A 22,166-nucleotide genomic window follows, 5' to 3' on the forward strand; every position below is an offset into this window, starting at 1 on the left:
TGACCTTAAAACGAAGGCTGTTTTCAAAGGAACACATAGACAGCATTTTGAATTTCAATGTTATCTCCATTGTATCTTAAGAGGAGCACAGAAACACGTGGCTTGAACTTGGCTTTTTCTTTCCCTTTCTGTTTATCAGTGTTTTCCCTGGCAGATGTCGGCACAGAGCCCAGGAGAAGTTCTCCCTTGAAGTTTATCCAGGAGTTTCCTGGTAGCACATTGCTATCACTCAGGAGTTCAAGGTCAATCCCAGCAGCCTCTTTTCTCCTTAAGTGAAGTTGGCAAAGGAAATGACATCTTCCCGAAATGCTTATTATAAGAAGAAAATATATGGTTAAACCATTCAATTAACTCACAAATTTATGGAAGGCATGCCACTGTGTGTATCTAAATTTGGTGAATTCAAATGTATACGTTCAGCAAGGAAAAAAAATCCTTTACAAAGACTGCCAACCACCCTATCTGCCATTCCACTCAGCGAGCATATGTGCCACAGAGAGAGCAATTGGTCTCATTTTCCTCAATATTTTAATGTCTCTTTGCCCTGAGTATTATCTGGTCTTTTAAATAAAATATTTTTCATGCACATGGCCCCCAAACTCAGCCATGTACTTTAGTGCCTAATTAAGGGATTATTAAGAGTATTTTGACTGTACACAATTTTTGCCTTGAGACTGGATTAGGCATTCTGTCTCCTATATGAGATGCATATGTAAGCGCCAGATCTTACATGATGTGTTGTCCAAGATGACCCCTTGAAGCTGACACTGTGGTAGGCGAGACAACGGCCTGTACACAAACAACTCTAAAATTTGGCAGAAAATCCTAATTTATGTTAGTTAAAAGGAAATGTGAAACTCCAAAAAAGAAATAAATACTTCTGCCAGGTCAAGGGGAAAATATCATGGAAGTCCTTTTAAGAAAGTCAAATTTGTTATAGGTCCTCAAAGAGAAGAATTTCAAAGAACAGGAACAGGCTAAAGTAACTTTATGCCCAGAAGGAAATCACATAAATAAATTCATGAAAATGAGAAGTTAGAGTATTGCTGAAGAAATAGACATTATTCCATTTTGACCAATATATAGGAAGCATTAAAAGAAAAAGTGTAGAAATTAGTGTGGAAGTATAGCCTCAAACCTAATCCTAAAAAGCTTAGTCATGGTAGAATAAGGTGTGATTACAAGTCCCAACGTGCATAATGGCTCAAACAAAATAAATATTTGTTTTTTATTCTTGTAACTGTCTCCAGCAAAATTTCCTAAATTTGGTGGGTGCCTCTCCTCCACATGGTGATTCAAGAACCTAGGCTCCTTCCTCTTGTGGTTCCACATCCTCCCGGGCAGGGGTGAGAAAATAAGTATGGCCTGGTTTTGTACCTCAGTGAGCTAAGAATGACTTTTATTCCTTTAAAGGTTGTAAAAAAACGAATAAAATTTAAAAAGATTTGTATCGACAGAGACAATTCTGCAATATTCACTGCAAATATTTACCATCTGGTTCTTTTCAGAAAAAGCTTGCTTGGCAACTCCTGCCTTAAGGCCTCATTGTCTTCCGTATCTGGCAGACAAAAAGAAAAATAGCGTGAAGGGGCCTTAGTCCCTTCTTAAAAGCCTCTCTCCAAAACGACACACATCACTTCCGCTTTTCTTCCATTGACTGGAACTAAGTCACGTGGTCAGTGCAAATTTTAAAGCAGGCAGGGAAATGTATCCAGCTGTGTGTCTAGGAAGAAAAGGAAACCGGTTTTTGGTGAGATGATCAGTCTCTGAACACCCTATTAAGGGGTTTAGATTTTCTTCAAAAGACAATGAGGAACAAACCATGAGAGAATTCTGGAAACAGAATTGACAAGACAAAACTGTTTAAGAGCATCTCCTTACAATAGTAAATAAAGGGCTACCTGCAGGAAGCATAACTCAGTATCAAGTCACTGAGTCTCTATCACAGACTTATGTGCACCTGGTAAATGGCCCAGAACAATTTTTAAAAGTCACCTATTTGTCAATTAAACTTCACCACAAGTCAATTAGCATGGTGATGTTTATGCTCCAGAGAAAACAGGCTATAAGGAACAATCAGGAGTTGTGAGGAATCACAATAACAATAAGTCCTTATGGGATGGTATGTGAAAAGTATCAACAGCACATTATAAATTTTAAAACAAATTTATTTCTGGCTGAGCGCAGTGGCTCATGCCTATAATCCCAGCACTTTGGGAGGCTGAGGCAGGTAGATCACGAGGTTAGGAGATTGAGACCGACCACCCTGGTCAACATGGTGAAACGCTGTCTCTACTAAAAATACAAAAAATTAGCTGGGCGTGGTGGTGCATGCCTGTAGTCCCAGCTACTCAGGAAACTGAGGCAGGAGAATCACTTGAACCCCATAGGCAGAGGTTGCAGTGAGCCAAGATTGTGCCACTGCACTCTAAACTGGAACAGAGTGAGACATCATCTCAATCAATCAATCAATCAATCAATCAATTGTTGTATGGAAGGATAATGCTGATACTAGTGGAAACACAAGAACCTTATAGGGACCTGGAAGTTTAAAACCAAACTTTTTCTTCACTCTGTTATGAAATAAACAGGCTTTGAAATAAAAATGACCTCAGTTCTAATTCCTGTTCTGAAACTAGTTGTGTGAATAGGAAAATCACTTAGTGTCTCTGTTTTTTTTCTTCATTTCATCATCAGTAAAATAGAGATTTTAAAAAGAAAATTGTTCTTGCAAACCGTTATAAGGTTTAACAATAATATTCATCAGACAGATGACCTAGTGCCTGGCAGAGAATAAACCCTCAATAAATTTTAACTACTATCATTACTATTGTCATCATTACACCCATTTAAAGCCTCTTTTGAACAAAAACAAAGTCATTTGTATCCTAAAATGACTTGCAAAAACACATAATTAACAAACACTCTAAAATATGTGGTTATAACTTGCTTTTTCGTTTCAAATTTATAAGAAGCAGAAGTTCAAAAAGCAATTTTCTTAATTAAAAGGAATCTGATGTTTAATTCACAAACAAGGTTTTCTAGCCATTAAACTGGAACCAGCCCATTACTTATACACCTTTGTAGTTTTTCAAAACACTTTACTTTTAAACACTTAGAACCTAATGGTTCCTGGATGAAGTTGCAGGTAGAGTCATTTTCCATGATGAGATACCTGCATTAGTCACGAGTCATTATTTAGTAAAGACAGGAAATAAACAAAGATGCATATGAAACAAAATTATTCTGTGACCTCCACCTGAGGCTTTTTGCTTTGTGACAAAATCAAATAATTGACTTATTTAAAAATTATGTATTAACTTTCTAATTGAGGCACCTGGTAGACATTTTGTGAAGATTTGTTGCTATTTAATTAATTAAGGGTGGATGTGGTCCTGTGGTTCGTAACTATTCTTAAAGATCTCTGTCATCTGCTTTTAAAGTTGAGATGCCCACCTTAAGTTGGGTTCCCTCAGAAGCAGACAGGCCTGAGGCAAGAATTTGAATGCCAACAGTTTTTTCAATGGCTACCCCAAGAAGAACCAGAAGGAAAGCCAGGAAGCAAGGTGGGAAAAGGGAAAAAAAAAAAAAAAAAAAAAAAAAAAAAAATTCACCAAATTTTGATGATCAAGTTGCAACTTTAGGAAAGTAGGGCTCAATCGCGCTGGGAATCTCTGGGAAACAGTAGAGAACATGCCTCGGGGCTGTTCCACCTGAGGGGAACCAGGGTATTTACCGATTGGCTCCTATTTGCTGTGGGTTGAAGGCTACAGCTGTGCATGTTAATACTCTGGCACTCTATCTAGCCCGCCTAGGTAGGCCAAGAACACCCCTACTGCCAGAGAAAGCCTCCTGGTGGTACCAAGGAGGGATAGATGAGGCACAGACGATGTCTGCTGAAATATCCGAGGAGAAGGGTCTGTGGGCCAAGTGTCACCATCATCACTGATACTTTACCCAAGAGGAAATATTTTACTTCTACCCTAAAGCATACCAGAAATTCTGATTGATCTTTGTATCAGGGTTCTCCAGGGAAACAGAGCCAATAGGATGTATATATTAAAAACAGGTTTATTTTAAGAAATTGGCTCATGTGATTATGGAGTCTGACAAGTCCCAAGATCCATGGGGTGAGCTGGCAAGCTGCAGGCCCGGAAGAGCCAGTGGTATAGTTCCAGTCAGAAGGTGGCAGGCTCAAGACCCAATAAGAACTTACATTTCTGTTGGAATCTGAGGTCAGCAGGAAAAAAAGCTGATGTTTCAGTTCAAAGGCCACCAGGCAGGAAGAATTCTCCCCTACTTGAGGGATGGTCAGCCTTTTTGTTCTACTTGGGCCTTCAACTGATTGGATGAGACCTACCCAAATATGGAAGGGCAATCTCCTTTATTCAGTCTACTGATTTAAATGGCAATCTCATCCCAAAATACGTGTCCTCACAGAAACACCCAGAATAATGTTTGACCAAATATTAACAATATTAATAATTAACACTTAAAATTAACCATCACACCCATTTAGTGAATGGAGCAATCGGTATTTTTCAGATTGAGAACTCAAAATACTTAAACTCCTTCACGCTTTCACATGAGACAAAAACTAAACCAAGGGAAACAAATACAAAAGAGAATGTCCAAACCTGTCCCCACTGATGAAACACTGTATGACAATAGTTGTATTTTGTGCTCAAATCTGTCAGTCATATATTCAGCCCTGCTGGCCTTTGGGTCAGGTATCACAGATCCGCAGGCGCGGATGCTCACTTCAAGGAGCCCTGAATGAACGACCGTGGGAAGAAAGATCAAAGTGCACACATCCTTTCCTTATGATATGAAAAAGAAGTTTCCATAATGAAGCAAGAAAAGCAGAGGCCAGCCTGCTTTGCAGATAAGCCATTTCAGAATCAGTGTCCTAAATAACCCTGAAATTTGAATTTCCAAAAACATATTAAGAAATACTTCCAAATCTAGTTAATGACTGATGCTTTTCCTATTTTGAATTAATACGATTTTATTTTTCCAAACACTAACTCTTCCACCACAACAATACCTGACACCCCTTGTTAAAACCTGAAGGTCAAAGGAATCGAATCATGGCTCCTCACTTTTATGGAGGATACTCTTAGTGAAAAGCAAAATGAATGAGCAGTTGCTTCTCTGCTTTGGATAGATGCATGTCAGCAATCACACCACCCCACGGAAAATTTCACAAGCTACATGTGATAAATATATAGTATGTCACTTGTGAGTATGGTGTGTTTTAATAATAAAAACTAATATATTTTGTAACACAAATAATATTATTGTCCAAAAAGGTGTGATTTTTTTTTTTCTGGGAGGGAGAAATTTGGAGTTTTTAGGGTTTTTTAAATTGTTATTGTTAGTATTATTACCTGTGTGTCAGATAAGAAAAAGAAATTAGCCAGACACTCTTGCAGGCCCTGGGGATATAAGAGAAAATAAAACAGATAAAAAAAAAAACCATGTTCTTGTGGAATTTGCATCCAGGAGTAAGGGAAAGGAGATAGAAGAAAATCACTGAAATATAAATAAGTGCTTGAGAAAGGTAAAACATGTGAAGGAACAGCAGGAGAGGACTTAGCATTTTAAACATAGTAGCCAGGGGAGGCTGGCTGGCCAGGGACCTGGAGCAAACACTTCAAAGGCAGGGGGAACAGCGAGTGCAAAGGCCCTGAGGAGCAATATGCCAGGCTAGTCAAGAACCAGGAAAGAGGCCAGTGTGACCTGGTCGGGGTGAACCAGGGAGACAGCAATAGAGAGTGAGGTCAACTGGGGTGAGAGGCAGTGGTCATTTCATGTCAGGCCTTCCAAGCCATCATAAGGACCTTGGCTTTTACCGCAGCTAAAATTAGGCACAGATTCCAGCAGAGGTATGTCTTAGGTCTGAACGCGATCCCCTGGTGGCTGTGCTGAAAGCAGAGTGCTGAGGGGCAAAGGAAGCAGCACGGAGACCAAGAAGGCGGCTAGGAAAGTGACCCAGCCAGGGCAAGACCGTGTTTGGCTCCAGGGTGATAACAGTGCAGTTGGTGAAAACAGTGAGATTCTAGATATATTTTAAAGTTAAAGGCAATATAACTCGCTGGCAGAACCAATGAGGTAAGGAAAATAAATAAAGGACTCATAGGTCCTCCAAAATTGTAGGCTGAGCACCTGGAAGAAGGCATATGCCATCTACTGGTATGAGGAGGTCTAGGGAAGGAGGAACTTCCAGCTCAGGTAGGAACATATTAGTTGTGAGGCTTTTATTAATTGTTTGAGTAGAAAATCAAGCCGATTAGTCAGACGTACGGGTCTAGAGACCAGAGGAGGGGTCTGTATTGCAGACGTGATCTGAGGAGTGACCTCTGTAGAGATGGTATCTAAAGCTGAAACTGGTTGAGGTCACCAAAAAAGAACACTTACACAAGCGAAGAAAAAAAAAGCAATTTGGATAGAAATAAGTTACTGAAAACAGTGTGTGACTGAAAAAGCATCACTTTTCCACTTTACATTCACCTTTAGTTATTAGAAAGAGACTTTAGAAAAATAAAATAGACATAAAAGCTCAATGAAGGGCTGGGCGCGGTAGCTAATGCCTGTAATCCTAGCACTTTGGGAGGCCAAGGTGTGCGGATCACGAGGTCAGGATATCGAGACCATCCTGGCTAAATTGGTGAAACCCTGTCTCTACTAAAAACACAAAAAAATTAGCCGGGCATGGTGGCGGGCGCCTGTCGTCCCAGCTACTCAGAGGCTGAGGCAGGAGAACGGCATGAACCCGGGAGGTGGAGCTTGCAGTGAGCCGAGATAGCACCACTGCACTCCAGCCTGGGGGACGAAGTGAGACTTCGTCTCAAAAAAAAAAATCAATGAAGGGAATTTAAATCACCCATAATCCTCTCTACCCAGAGACACACACTATCGTAATTGGGGATGTTGTCATAATTAAAATAATACTTCAGCTGGACACAGTGGCTCACACCTGTAATCCTAGCACGTTGGGAGGCTGAGGTGGGCAGATCACCAGAGGTCGGTTGTTCAAGACCAGGCTGACCAACATGAGAAACCCTGTCTCTACTAAAAATACAAAATTAGCTGGACATGGTGGCTCATGCCTGTATTCCCAGCTACGAGGCAGGCTGAGGCAGGAGAATTGCTTGAACCTGGGAGGCAGAGGTTGTGGTGAGCTGAGATTGCGCCATTATACTCCAGCCTGGGCAACAAGAGCAAAACTCCAACTCAAAAAAAAAAAAAAAAAAAAAGATAATACTTTACAAGTATATTGTAATCTGCTTTTTTTAAATAATAGATCATAAACATTTTCTAAAGTAAATTATATATGGATATCCCATTATTCAATTAACCAGTTCCTCTTGATGTTGGACCTTTAGTATATTTTCAGTTTTTCACTATTATGCATAACACTGCAATCTTGTTTATGCAAATAAATCTGTTAATGAATTTCTGATGGTTTCCTTGTAACACACTCCTATAAGCAGAATATCTTAGTTGAATGGGGTGTACATTTTAATGGTTTCTGATATACAGTGCTGAATTGCTCCCAAGAAAGGTTGCACTAATTCACACTCATAGAATTCCTTTTTTCTACCCCCCTGTGCTAAGAAGGTAGTCAAATATTTACCTTTGTAAACTCGAAAGATTAAAAATGGCATTTCATGGCCGAGTGCAGTGGCTCATGCACTTTGGGAGGCCGAAGCGGGTGGATCACTTGAGGTCAGGAGTTCGAGGCCAGCCTGGCCAACATGGTGAAACCCCATCTCTATTAAAAATACAAAAATTAGCCATAAATCGCTTGTACCCAGGAGGCAGAGGTTGCAGTGAGCCAATATTGTGCCACTGCACTCCAGCCTGGGCAACAGAGTAAGACTTTGTCTCAAAAAAAAAAAAAAATGGCATTTCAATATTTCAATGCTATTTCATTCTTTATTTCTCGAGAAGTTAAACAAATTTCATATTTTATTGGCTCTAAATTTACCTTTCTATGAATTACTTTGCTTATATAAATTACTAGCTCATATCCTTTGTCCATTTTTCTAAGAAGGTGTTAATCTTTTACTTATTGGCTTATAAATATATTAATGATAAAAAGTACATTTTTGTTTTGGTCTCCTGAATTCTTTTCTTGAAAAACAAAACAAGGAAAGAAAAAAAAAATCAAGGTTTCTTCCAGATTCTGATATAAACACCAGAAAGTATAATGTTATACCCCAAATTCAGTCTAAATTCAAGTGCCAGGAGCTCTAAGATAGTATTTCTCAAAAAGTGATTCTTAGAGTACCTGAACCAACGCTTCCTAGGAACCTTGTTGGAAAATGTAGATTTCTGGATACCAACACAAACCTGCTAAATGAAAATTGCAGGGAATGGGGGCAGGTTGAAAATTTGCTTTGACAAGTATTCCAGATGAAGTTTTTCTGCACAATAAAGTTGGGAAGCCGCTTGCAGGGGGTAGAAGGGGTACTAGAACTAGCTCTCAGAACTTTAAGACCATTAATTTAAGTTAGATGTCAACTGCACCAGGGCCTGTACTATTGCTCTGGACTAATTCACCTTAGGGACTTTCTCAGAATCCATAGCATTAGCCAGCAATGGGGAGTGATCTAATGAATATTATGGTAGCCCCTGCCATTATGTAACAAGTTATACAGGCACTTACTCTAGCTGTAGATGTAGATACACAAATCTTCACACAGCACCAGAAAGACCATTTGAAACACAATAAAACATGCCAAGAAGCAAGCAATATCTTGTTTAAAACACAAGTTACTCCTGTAAATTTGCCCAGGATCTATGGATAACTAGGTCAAATGCCATTTTCCTTCCAAATACAACGTACCACAAATTATTTTCATTTTAAAAAAAAAAAAAAGCCAGACATCTTTTTTGCCCTGACTCATATTTTCATGTCTCACCTTTTATTCTGAGGTCATTTCTGCAGCAACCAACTGTGGACAAGGAATCTTTGACAACACGCCTTCTGGCAGGGCTTTGCTATGTGAGATGCTTGCCAGCGGCTGCCAAAAGAAACGAAAACACAGGAGTTCACTTCCATGAGGAAGTGGTTCTTAAAGTGTGACCCTTGAACTAACAGCCTCAGCATCACTTTAGAACTTGCCAGAAATGCACATCTGCAGCCCTAGGTCAGCCCTACCGAATCAGAAACTCCAAGGCAGGATCAGCAATCTGTGGCTTCACAAGCTCTGCAGATGACTGGATGGACGTTAAAGGTGGAGACCCAAGAGGTGCAGCAGAGTCACCTGGAGCTGAAAGCAGAGTGCTGCCCCCACCCCCACCTTAGGGCTTTGATTTGCAGGCCTGGGGTGACACCCAAGAATCTGCATTGTGAAAAGGTTCCCAGGTGATTCCCATACTGCTGGTCTAAGACCACATTCTGACAAAACCTAGCCTGGGAAAACCATTAGCCGGTGCAGACCAGGCATTGGATAGGCAGGTGGGCAAATGAGTCTGTCTTCCGCCTCTCAGTGAACAATCATGAGACACTTCTATCAGATTCCTACAAGGTCCTAATACAGTTGAGTTCAGGTTGCCCCCAGCAGTAACCAGTTTAATCACACGCCCTTAGTATGGCTCTACTTCCTTCTGTTCCACTTTTCCAAGCCCCATGCTCCAATTCCCTAGGGTCAATTCCCAAAATTAACAACCCCCACTAGTTCTTGTCTCATGCTCTGCTTTTTGGAGGATCTGATGCTGAACAGAAACTATTTCAGAAACCTCAGCCCACAAGCTTACTATCCCACAGATTTCAATCCATCTTGTGAGGCCCACTTGCTCAGTGTGCAGCTCACTCCCCTTTTAGTTCAACAAGTCCTCATATTCATTTTCTTTGGTTTTTCTGATACTCAGTAAGAATATCCCGTCTTCTGCCAGAACCACCCTTCACTGTGCCTCAAGAGTATTTTTTTCTGTTTTTATTCCAAAATGAATGCCTGCTATCCTACATATTCCTCAAAAGCAACACCCATGGCAGGATCATGTGTACATGCCACCAAAATATAGTGTCCTATGACATGTGATGGCCACGGGGTTGCTGATTAAGAAGACAGCAAAGCCCTCACCAAGTTTCATTGGCGAACTGCTTGTCCCCACATACCCTCATCTCCTAGGATTCAAAGAAGAGCCCTTTGATAGGATTTGGAAACAAAACAAATTTTAATTAAACCAAGGTCTTCTATGGCCAAGAATAAAATGCACGAGTATTGTCAAGAAGAAAAACAGCAGAAAGGTTGCCACAGCTGAGAAGGAAAACCAAGCAGAAGCGTTTCCCCTACCAGGCCTGCTGAGAACTTTTACAGCCTACTTTAAAACTGTTCAGATGAAAGACACAGATCAGAAAGAAGTCTTCAATTATATTTCTCTTTTCTTCCTCTAGCCAGATTGTTTTTTTAAAACACCGTGTAGTGAAAGAAATAAGATTAATCAAAGAGAGTCGGTGGGAAGAAAAATAATAAAGCTTGTAGGTTGTTGTTGTTTAGTACAAAACAAAAAAAGAGATTGTGCTATAAAACAGAGGCCTGGTTGCTGCGGGGTGGGGGTTTGGGTGCAGGGGAAGATGTTCCAGAAGGCTAAATAAGAACAGGAGATGGAGACTGTGCCTGTTGGGTGGAGAATATACTTAGTAATTTATAGCATCCCGATGTGAGATAAGTCATCTTACCTTTGATGTGGTTTGTGCCTAACTCATTTATTACAACAAATGATTGGAAACCCAGAGCATTTGATTTATTTATCTAGCAACTTGCTAAAGCCCAGAACTAACCCAGAGAACAAACAGCAGTAAGAAAGCATTCTATCATCTTGAATTAAACACTTGTTACCAAATCATAAAACTTTGTCCTTTATCCAATCTATGTTCAAGACAATAATAAAAGGTCACGCCTTGGGAACAAGGTGACTTGAAGCTTTCAACTAAATTTCTAGGCTACTGTGAATTTGAGCTTCAACCTTCAAAGGCAGCAGGGCTCAGAGTTGGGCAGCAGATGATCCAATAATCTTAAATGCTAAAGTAAAAATTGTGATTCGCTTGATTTAAAACACAGTTTTACTGTGAATGTTTCAAGTTTTGTTTGGGTTCTGGTTTTTAATACTGACTGATAAGTATGCTGAAAGAGATACTTTGGTGTTTTATTGCCATATTGCCTATTACTGCTTCTGTGTTTAAAAAATCTGCTTATTGCAAGCAGGGTACAGTCATTTTGTGCATATTGGGTTTAATTTTCTACTAAGCAAATAAAAATGCCTTCATGTAATTTACAGATCTTCTTTTTTTCAAATATTGTATATGTTCTTTGATTTCTAGTGCTGTCTCAATGACCCCATGCTGAAAGGATTTCATTTTGCATTTCCAAAATATATACAAAACCTATTAAATGAAAGAAATGTAAGCCATAATTTATATAGGAAAGAAAATGCTCCAATCATAACCCAATGATTTTATATAACCAATATGTCCCTCTATGACTACAAAATGAGGTCACATTCTCTTTTGTGTACTCAAACTATTATACCAAAGTTCTTTCCTGATTGCCAGAAATTGGCTACCACTCATACCATCTCCCCCAAATGATCTTCAGCTGTTTCTAAGACTGTTCCAGGACACAATCAGCCACCTGTGCATTCAGAAACAAACCCTCCATCCTCATTCTCCCCTCTTCTGCTGTCTTCGTCATTCAGCCTCTATTGCCAATGACCTGCTATATATCAGCAATCCATACGACATGGCTGTCCTCTGCCACCTACTGCTGCCAAGACCAGCCCTCCGGCCTTATCTCAGGGGACCCTGATTTTCCTCCACAGCAAGCATAGGCAAAGGCCTCTGTTGAACTCCCCAAAATGTCAAGAGACAGTTCATTAATAAAGCTAAGTTTATTCTCTCTCACTACAGTAAGGGAGAACATCATCTTAACAGAAGTAGAGTATTTACTTCTACTTGGGGGTCTGGTCTAAAGTGGTTTAAGGCCTGTCCCTCAAGGTGTGAAACTGGGATTGGGCAAAGTCTGTGACCTAATAGTTTAGGACTGGTGGATACAGAGGTGAGAGTCTGGAAGCAAATCTTGATAACTAAATTGTTTGATAAGTGAGCTCTTTGCCCTCATAACCACACAGCTGGTTCTGATAATTGATCAGCAGGAATTTTCTGAAGCAAACAGGTTGTGTATTGGTGCAAAATCTTATCTTTCCTAGACAAAGGTCTCCTGGAACAAATAACTAAGACATGTTAACATAGATGAACTAGCACCATATCCATGTCTTGTTGACACCTCAGTGTTGCCTCTCAGTGTTGCCTCTTCTGTTTGACAGGCCTAGATCCCACCTAAGTTCTCAAAACTAGCTTCCTGCCCTACTCCACATCTGTCTCACCAGACCAGAGGCAGACCATTCCCTTCCATCAAAGTCTTTCAGAACCTCAGAATTAGCCAATTGATTCTCATCCTTGTTCAAAAAAGAGAAAAAGACATTTCCCCTTCTTCCTCTTCCAGACCATGGCCAGCCTCCCTTACATCCTTGTTTCTTGCTGAAACTTAACCCAGACTTGCAATGGGGCCCTCTGACTCCCAATAAGGATATGCTCCAGCTCTGGCCCTAGAGCCCAATAAAAGGGACACGTTGGTACACTTCTCAAGTCCTGGGTCACTTGATCTTGCTCATGGTCCCTTTGTAACCTACAGTTTTCTATTTTCCAGAAAGTACATCTAACACACATGCCTTATGCATCTATGGTTATATTTTTATCCAGCAATGATTTTCCTTTAAACCATCAAAGAAGAGATTTATTCTAACTGTAGAGACAATAAGAAAATGGTCCCTTCTACTCTGCAATTTAAATTTTTATTCTAGATAAACTATTAATTTTTTTAAGTTCTCATCTTAATAAATTCCTTAAAACAAAAGAAGATTAGCACAAATAAATATATAGAAACCTAAACTGAGGAAATGAATGCTAGGCAATACATGCTTTCATTCGCCTGCTGGAGTACAGTAGTATAAGATCTCGGCTAATTGCAACCTTCGTCTCCCAAGTTCAAGAGATTCTCCTGCCTCAGCCTCCTGAGTAGCTGAGATTACAGGCACCTGCCATCCGGTTTGGCTAATTTTTGTATTTTTGTAGAGACAGGGTTTCACCATGTTGGCCAGGCTAGTCTTGAACTCCTGACCTCAGGTGATCCACCCACCTTGGCCTCCCAAAGTGCTGGGATTACAGGCGTGAGCCACTGCGCCCGACCTACTGATTTTTTTTAAATCCATTTAAGGAAATTGTCTATCCCTAAGTTAGAGCATTGACATGCAATATAAATAAATACGAGATGCTCCCAGTTGATGCCTGCAGTTAGTACCTTAAACCTAAATACAATGACAAAGCCATGCATCTCTGGGTTATGAAGTCTGGAACCACAAAAGCACTAAGGTCCACCAAACATTCTATTTCATTAGGCAAATGCTTAAAATTCCAACATCAAGAGAAAATTGGGGTATCTTACAATTAATTCCACAATAAGCACTCTCCTGGGGAAAAAATCGAAACAATATTGGGAAAATTGAAAGTATACACGATCTGGAATAAGTTTATTATCGTATTTGAGTCTTTGAGTTCATTGAGGGCAGAGCCTGACCCCAGTACCAAACACAATATAATTGTTAAACAAGCATTTGACAATTGACTAGCTGTTTGAATGAATTAATGAATTAATGAGTAGATGAACAACTTGCAAGTAACTCTCTTGGGGCTCAGCACTCTGAATCTGGCCTAAAGATCCTGGACTGCAAACAAATAGAATTACATCAAGAAAAATAATCCTTTATTTTGAAAACTTTGCTGATACGCCAAGTCAACATGAATTTCTAAGCTCCACAGGACAGTTATAGGCCAAAAAATGAATCTAGAAATACTAGCGTGTACCAAGATATCAACAGATCCTAAAGCAAGTCACTGGCAGGCGTCAGGATCAAGGGAAGGGCTTAAAGATGGAGAAGAGTTGGAGTCATCCCACTGGACTGAAACAGTGCCTCCTGTGAAAAGGACAGTTAATCCAGACTGAGTTAGGCCTGCAGACACTGGTAATACCTTGGTGGATGATGCACACTACAGGTTGCTACAGAACTCTGTGCTCTTGCTTTTCAGCATCTATTTTTTGGCTATTGTGGGAGGTGCAGAGAGAATACTGAAATGTCAAAGCTTGCAAGTGTCCGACAAGTACCCAGCTACCGAAGGGAGAAATTCTTCCAAGCTTTTGCATGGAGGTTCTAGCCAATAAGTATGAAGATCAAGATCCCTGGAAAATAATCAGACCCTCATGTCCCAAGTATCTGTAATACAAGAGTCACATCTGCAAATGTTGCATGCTCATTAATTCTGACTTTAATGGAATTAATATCTTAGAATTGTCCCTAATCAAAACCTAAGCTTCAAGGTGAAGACATTTCAGATTCTGTTTAAAATCTGATCCTAAGAATCCTCATAGTAGCAACTCTTGTTTGGACCTTGTATATTTCTCACAAAGCCAGTAATAGGATAATTTCTATTCACAATTATAATTTCTAATAACAAGGTCAGGTCTCTGAGTATTGATCTCGATGTTCCTTCCCTTCCTCCCAACACCCCTCTCTCTAGGGCAATGATTTCCAACCTTGGCAGCACAGCAGTAACGTCGGGAAAGTTACTGCTAAAAAGTACTGATTTCTGGGTCCCACACCCTGATCTTCTGGTTTAATTGGCCTACTGATGGAGTACAGGTGTCAAAAAATGCTTAGGTGATTCTAATGTGCAACCAGAATTGAAAGGAAGTGCCCTAGGCCTGTGTTCTCTCCCTGAGCACACAAGGAGCCTGAAACAAAAATTCAAAAGAAATGACCATCTAAGAGCAAAACAAAGGCTTGGCTTTAGGGCCAGCTTTTCCCTCCAGTGAGATGAAAGGCTAGACTGGAGAAAAGGAGCAAGATGAGGACAAGAGTATGAGCAGTACAGGTGTATAAGTTCGTTTTCACACTGCTATAAGGAACTATCTGAGACTGGGTAATTTATAAAGAAAGGAGGCTTAATTGACTCACAGCTCCACATGGCTGGGGAGGCTTTGGGAAACTTACAATCACGGCAGAAGGTGAAGGAGAAGCAAGAACCTTCTTCACAAGCTGGCAGGAGGGAGAGAGAACAAGTGGGGATGTGCCACACTTTAAAACCACCAGATCTCACGAGAACTCACTCACTATCATGAGAACAGCAAGGGAGAAGTCCATCCCCATGATCCAATCACCTCCCACCAAGTCCCTTCCTCAATACATGAGGATCACAATTCGAGATGAGATTTGGGTGGGCACACAGAACCAAACCATATCAACAGGACATCCTTGAAGTGGCAAGATAAAAGGGAGCTTCTGTTGCAGAGGACCTAAAAGAGGTATGGAGGGTCTTCCAAGGCCAGTCTGGCCTTCAGCATGGACACTTCTCTCCTATTATCCCCCACGTACCACTGGGGATCAACTTGGCCCAAGGGCACCAGATGCTCATAAGCTCTCCGGGCAGCAAATGCTCTGTGTTAAGATGTGGGCATGAGGGGATACCCCAGTTCTGACTAAAGTGGAACTTGAGAGGACTGGTGAGAAATTTCCCTGTGGGATCACTCTGGCTTGTTTATATTTCTTTGTTTGTATCAATTACCCTCACTTCCCTAACCTTGAAGGGAACTTCACAGGGAGGATAAACCATTTTCAATATCCATAACCTCCATATTATTTCAAGTATTTACATCCCATATTCTTCCCCCCACCAAATATGTTGTTTAGTGATTGAGTCTGTTTCAAAAAAAGAAAACTAGACATGCTTAATTATATGTTTTTGTTTATTTTTTATTATATTTTATGGTTGTATATGGTAGCTACTAATGCCAGAACAGAATTTTAGATTACCATGGACTAATTAGTTCAGGCCCATTGCAACCCAGGGATATTTTTGCAATATCTAATTCATTTCTAAAACTGTGTTGGACTCTGAATCAAGTTTCAAATAGTGAAAGACTCTATTTCATTATTTTAAATAGGAAAAGTAAGAATGTATTCCCAACCCATCCAAAATTCCTGACATATTGCCCCAAAAGTCACTAAAACCCTTGAACACCTATAAACAATCCACCAAAGATTTCTACAGAATGCAAACATTTAAAACACCAATTAGTGAATTATTGAACACTTAATGAACTCATTAGTGAGTACGTTTGTGTATAGTACTCAATGGTTCTAAACAATATTAGATGTAAAATACATATTTTTTCTAGTCTGCCACAAACATGTATTTATTATATATGTAAATAAGCAATATAATAAAGATACTAAAAAATACCAGAGCTACTATCTAAATTGGATGAAGTTGGAATAGTTTGGGGAAGGGCATGGGAGGTGCCAGGGGAAAGGGAAGGTGGTAAAGGGCACAATATCAAGCAAAGCTCCACAGAGGGTAACTTGGAGACAACCCCACAGGGACATTCAGAGATCATGTTGGTCATGCTTCAGAGGTGCTCCAACAGAGATTAAGGAAACTGAAGTATTTTCACACCCCATCTATCCATTCTTGGTTAAAGGCTGCCTTTGAAGTAAGGGATGACTAAGTTCCCAAGTACTTCTGACTCTCAATGCATTCAGGTAAAGCAGATTCTGGAAGCCTGAGGGAAGCCCTTCAATAGAGGTGCTGGCTGTTGGTCATGTAAACACCAAAGCTGAGCACTTCCACAGATGGTTCCTACTCTGATCCCTTCTTGGTACAGATGCAGAACTAAGAACTTGTCACATGGTGACTGAGAGGTTCATCCAAAACCCACTTCCGACTTCCTCCTTTTTTATTAATTTTAATCACATATGTTGTCTCAGCTTTCATTTTACCCAACTGGAAATCCTAATTGCTTTAGTCTTCACTCATACAAAAGTGATCCATTAATGCACTAATTTGAGTGTCTTGGGTGCCACCTCTCTTCAAAACTGGGCCAGTTGTATCTTGTCTTTCTATTCTTTTACCTTAAATTGACCAGAGATGATCATAACATTCCAGGGAAGCAAAAAATCTGCATGATTTTATACATATGCAGTTTTATACATATGAAAGAAGATTTTACCATTGTGTTTCAGTGCTTTTGCCATGGTCCCAGCTTAGAGAAACCCACTCAGCTGATGTGTCTAGTACCAACTGGCCATGACTCTTATACCTCATGCTATCACCCCAAGGCCTTTTGTAGGTCTTTCTGCCCAAAAGCTCTCCCTAGATAAGAATACCTCCTCCACCAGATATAACTCCTGCTCATTCATCTGCAGAAACTGCTTTCTTTGGGAAGCTTTCCCTGCCTACTTTGAAGGCTAGCTTGTATAGTGTATAGTGAAGACCCTTATCATACAACTTATCATATGGTCCTCTGATAGTCTTTTAGCTTGAATCTCCATTTAGACCATCAGATACTGAATAAGAACTGTGTCTTGTGATTGCATCCCCTTTGTTTGGCACAAGAAATTTGGTCTATAGATAATTACTGAAAACATAATCTATGAGAAAATCTCTTCCTGAATCATAATGGATGGTTCAAAGCTCTGAAAAAAAAAAATTACTGATCAGGATCCATTTTTTTACCAATATAGAAGTGGGCAAAGGCATTTACATATCAAAAGTACCTTCAGCTCACCTTTAAGCCTGGAAGGACACTGGACACATGTCCTCTTGGATACAGAGCCAATATCCTTTCCTATAAATACAAATAACCTGTACAGTTACTAGGAAAGAACTAAGCCATTGTCTTCTCACGTGTCCAAATACAATCCTAATAAAGGTGAATTTAACCAGCAAAGCAAAGGACAAAGTCAGTACTACTATTCTGTTCCTACCCTGTCTGTGCCTACACAGAGTATCCCCAACTATGACTTTCTAATTTCATTTTTGTGTGAGAATAAATATTTTCCACAATTCAGAACTTCCCCTGGTCCACCGCTCATGAGATGTTTTTCTAACACTTGTACTCTACTGTGGAACATTCAGAACCATGTGCAATGCATGAAATCTATCAAGTTGCAAGATTAAGGGCCAATGTTATGCGCTTTGACAATTATCTCCTTTTCTTTTTAAAATAAAAGGTCCAAGGTGACACTCTGAATGCGAGTTTTGGTCATAAAACTGCCCAGAGAGTACAACAAATTCCATTCATAAAATGTATCACAGCTAACTCTTCCCATGGTGATGAATTTTATTCTTATAATCCACAGAGACTTTGAAAAGGCTGTTTTAATTACATATGCCCTCAAAGCCTTCTTCTCACATAACTGGGAAACACTCTGCTGATCTCAGCTGGACTTTCCTGGGCTTGGGAAGCCTCCAGGGTGCAGGCTCCATTCAGGTCTGATCTATGTCGCTCTCAATCTTCTGAGACTAGTGGGCTCTTCAGGACTTGTTCTCATTTGTGATGGCAGAAGCTCAAGGGTTTAACCCTTAATGCATAACCCAACTGCATCAGCCTCTGCTTACATCACATTTGCCAATATATCATTAACCCAAGCAAATCACATGTCCATGTACAATGTCAAGGGGCAAGGAAATGCATCCATCTCTCATGCAGTTGGAAAGAAGACAGTGACTATTTGCTGAACAATGATCTAATTCACCACAAATTATCTGAGTAAAATCTTTAATGTATTGTTGTTTTATTACATGATGAGCTTGACACCTTGGTAGTTCAGAGGAAGATGGAGATATAGAGAGGACATTGTAGCTAATGTTAATGACAATTGCTTTAGTAATAATGATAGTTAACACTCATCACAGTGGAATCCTATAAGTCAAAATAATAATTGTTTTGTTTCTACTCATGCAAAAGCCTCTCCAACGTCTTCAGTGTCTTAGTTATGTATCTTGGAACCTGATCCTGTTTCCTCCTGTCTTGCTTATTTTACCTTATCATATTTGTCCATTCTTACATGGGTTTAAAAAAAATATATGGATCCCATTCAATATTTCTATTGAACACTGAAACACAAATGGATTTTGGAACTTAGCCACTAGGAAAGAGATATAAACAGCAGGAAAATAGAGTGATGGAGTGATAGAATTACAATCACACCAGAGTTCAGAAAGTCCACCATTCAGAGAGTGAAGGCCTAAAAAGGCAAGTGTTCAATGTTACATAATGACTTCTTCAGCCAAAACTAGAGCTTGGGTCACTAAAATTTAACATGACACATAAAAGTAGGTATCTAAATCTGTGGAAGTGCCTTCCTTCAACACTGTTCCTACAAAACATATAAATTAAGTGCTTTTTTAACCTGGATAAATATTTCAGACACAAAAAGATATAGAATGGGATAGTAGAACAAGAACTAGATAAGGAGCCGCAAGATCTGTGTCCTTCTCATAGTTCTTCCACCTGCAGGCCATAAGTCCTGTGGCAAGCCAATTTGCTCTGTTCTACCTCAGTTTACTCACATTAGAAACATCACCACTCGCTCTGCCTTTGTCAAGAGTGGTTGCAAGGATCGGAAGGTAACATGTATGAGAATTTTGTCATAAGACAAAAAACGCAATTTGTTGCCGTTCACCATCAATAAGACATGCCTTTGATATGTTTTCCCATTCTGGTATACTTTGGGCCAAACACTGTGGTGCGTTATTAAATATTAAAAGACTTAGCATTTACCCTCGGGGGATTTCAAGGAGACAGACATTATAAATTCATCTGTAAAATGTATAAATAAATTATTACAGGCAAAACAAACTAGAAACATCTAACAATATAGAACCAATTTCTTTGCAAAGCTATAGAACTTTTATTCACATACAGCCAATATTTACTGAGCCTCTCCTATAGCAGCTACTGTTCCAAGCATTGGAACACAGCAGTAAATAAAACAAACCAAAAAGTACATTACAACTAGAAGTTGCCCATTTGCCAGAAGACTTGCCAGTTCAGAGAACAGCTGATTAATAAACCACTTTTGCATGACCACTTAACACCACAGGCCACATGGGTTGATTTTTGTAAGTGTAAAATTTTGCATGGTTGTGACTTTCACAATAGTTTGTTTATGTTTGTTTTTCTGTTTCCCTCAAACCAAAGCCGTCTTGGTATCTTGTGTTAAGGTGTGCCTGCTTCCGAAGGCTTTAATTGGGCCTGAATAAACGGCGATCTCAACTGGGACTATTTGTTCACATAAACAAGAATACATCAGTGCATTTTAGCAGATCTGAACACAGAAGTTTTTACACATTTATGAGTACCCACGAGGAGGTTTATAGGATGTATCACGGACAAGTAGACTAAAAGAACTGTCAAGCAGACATCCTATGGAGATTTTTATGGAAATATTTTATGAAAAATCTGGTCTAAGATTTCAGTAAGGAGAGAAGTGAAAACAAAAAGTAATATTTGGGTATTTTCTGTAATGTCAGATATTTTTATCACTCTCATACTCAATAAAGAAGAATGACCTATAATCTATTTGGTGAAGATAAAACTACATCATTAAATGAGCTGATTTGTGGGGGCAGGAGAAAGAAAGAGAGTGCATGGGAGCATAGTTCTTTATTCTTGCATCAGTACAAGCTGCTTACCCAGAATAACTTCTAGGCTCTCATGCATACAATTAGGGACTAAAATAGAAGTGAAGGGACAATATAAAATGTTGCCCTCAGACTTAATATAAGGGGTAGTTTTATCTAAGGCAAGAGGTAATGATCAATCATTTATCTTGCATCTATATATAAAAGCACAATCCTCCATTTTCAGCTTAGAAGTCATCTGCTGTCAGAGAAATAGCCTGACTCCTGCTCCCATGCAAGTCCAAGAGGGGCATTTCCTATATACTCACACCCTGGAACTCTGAGATTCCTCTCATGACACTTATATCGCAGGATCATAATTGCTTGATATAGACCTATATCTCCCTATAGACCCCATAGGCCCTTCTCTCTATAGACCCTTCTAGGCTAGCAGCTCCACGAAAAAAGTTGTAATTTCTATCTTATAACTATGGCATACAAACGTATGGTCTGTATTTGATACATATTTGTAGAATTGTTGGATGGAAAAATAAATTTTGAAAGCAAACACTGCATAACATATATACAAATACCTTCTGAGAGCAACTGAAGATAGCAAAATCAAATAACTAAAGTTCTTCAAACTGAATTCTTCATAAATAAGGAAAGGAATTGTCTAGTGGGTCTAGTGGGTAACTAGACTGTCTAACTTATCATTATCTCCCTAGCCCATAGAAGATGCTTTAAAAGAATTGAATAATTACTGTAGCCTTGTAGTACAGTTTGAAGCCAGGTAGTGTGATGCCTCCAGCTTTATTCTTTTGGCTTAGGATTGTCTTGGCAATGCAGGCCCTTTTTTGGTTCCATATGAACTTTACAGTAGTTTTTTCCAATTCTGTGAAGAAAGTCATTGATAGCTTGATGGGGATGGCATTGCATCTATAAACTACCTTGGGCAGTATGGCCATTTTCACAATATCGATTCTTCCTATCCGTGAGCATGGAAGGTTCTTCCATTTGTTTGTGTCCTCTTTTATTTCATTGAGCAGTGGTTTGTAGTTCTCCTTGAAGAGGTTCTTCACATCCCTTGTAAGTTGGATTCCTAGGTATTTTATTCTCTTTGAAGCTATTGTGAATGGGACTTCACTCATGGTTTGGCTCTCTGTATGTCTGTTATGGTGTGTAAGAATACTTGTGATTTTTGCACATTGATTTTGCATCTTGAGACTTTGCTGAAGTTGCTTATCAGCTTAAGGAGATTTTGGCCTGAGACAACGGGGTTTTCTAAATATACAATCATGTCATCTGCAAATAAGGACAATTTGACTTCCTCTTTTCTTAACTGAAAGCCCTTTATTTCTTTCTCCTGCCTGATTGCCCTGACCAGAATTTCCAACATTATGCTGAATAGGAGCAGTGAGAGAGGGCATCCCTGTCTTGTGCCAGTTTTCAAAGGGAATGCTTCCAGTTTTTGCCCATTGAGTAAACAGCATGGTACTGGTACCAAAACAGAGATATAGACCAATGGAACAGAACAGAGCCCTCCAAAATAATACCACACATCTACAACCATCTGATCTTTGACAAACCTGACAAAAACAAGAAATGGGGAAAGGATTCCCTATTTAATAAATGG

Source organism: Mandrillus leucophaeus, unplaced genomic scaffold (genome assembly GCF_000951045.1).
Source record: "Mandrillus leucophaeus isolate KB7577 unplaced genomic scaffold, Mleu.le_1.0 Scaffold149, whole genome shotgun sequence".
NCBI classification, from domain to species: Eukaryota; Metazoa; Chordata; class Mammalia; order Primates; family Cercopithecidae; genus Mandrillus; species Mandrillus leucophaeus.